We start from the raw sequence: 1075 nt of genomic DNA, 5'->3' as shown, positions 1-1075 counted from the left end.
TCCATGTTAGATTATGCTTTTCCTAGATGTACTGATGTGAGAGATAACAGACCTATTATTGGAGCTAATCAATTTGAATTAAAAACTGGTCTTATTCAAATGGTTCAGAATTCACAATTTGGAGGTAGCCCACTTGAAAATCCTCATTCTCATTTGAAGAAATTTTTGATGATATGTGGTACACAAAGACAACCCGAGTTTCGATGAAGTTATTCTACTCACCTTATTTCCATTCTCTCTTCGATTCAAAGATTGGAGTGGTATGATTCACTTCCACAAGCTATTATAGCTACTTGGGAGCAGCTATCTCAAGCTTTTCTATCTCAATTTTTCCCACCTGGGAAAACTACTCATTTGAGGAATTTGATGGTAGCTTTTAAACCAAGAGATGATGAAACTTTGTATGAATCCTGGATGAGATTTAAGGAGCTTGAAAGGCAATGTCCTCATCATGAAATACCCAAATGGATGATTGTTCAGAATTTCTACACCAGAGTTACTCCAGCCATAAGAAACACAATTGATTCACAAGCAGGAGGAGATTTCATGAGAATGACAAGTGAAGAATGCTATGATCTATTAGAGAAGATTGCTCATAATACCCATTTGTGGGGAAATCCTAGAGCACTTGAGCCAAAGAAAGCTGGGATCTATGAACTTGACTCAGTTAACTACATGAATGCAAAATTTGATCAGTTGACTCAGCTTCTTAGTGATTTTTGCACAAAGGCAACAACCTCAACTCCTACAACTATGCAACAAGTTGCCTTCACAAATGGAACTCAAAGTTGTGGAGTTGATTATTCTTCTTATGGTGATGATTATTTGCAAGAGCAAGCTGCTTATGCAGGAGGTTATCAACAAAAACCTATGGGAAATTCTTATTCTAATATGAACAACTCAACATGGAGACCACAAGCAACTTTTGCTCAACAAGGCCAAAGCTCAAATTATGCTCATAACCAGCAGTTTATGCAGCAAAATAGGCCTCAATTTCAGCCTCAATTTCAGCCCACAAGGCAGCCACCACCTGGATATCAAGCAAGAGCACAACAATCCCTTCCATCCCATGAAC

At 38.1% G+C, this 1075-nt stretch overlaps 1 non-coding gene across 1 annotated transcript; it reads right to left on the bottom strand.

The window, feature by feature from the left end:
- Positions 1-351: 351 nt before the first annotated feature.
- On the bottom strand, positions 352-458 carry LOC131173619 (small nucleolar RNA R71). The gene has a single exon (XR_009143932.1). It is a non-coding gene; the product is annotated as a small nucleolar RNA R71 (small nucleolar RNA).
- Positions 459-1075: the final 617 nt, after the last annotated feature.

The sequence above is a fragment of the Hevea brasiliensis genome, chromosome 14 (genome assembly GCF_030052815.1).
Source record: "Hevea brasiliensis isolate MT/VB/25A 57/8 chromosome 14, ASM3005281v1, whole genome shotgun sequence".
Lineage (NCBI taxonomy): Eukaryota > Viridiplantae > Streptophyta > Magnoliopsida > Malpighiales > Euphorbiaceae > Hevea > Hevea brasiliensis.
Note: the sequence above shows the minus strand (reverse complement) of the source record. Positions and strands in the feature narration are given on the sequence as shown.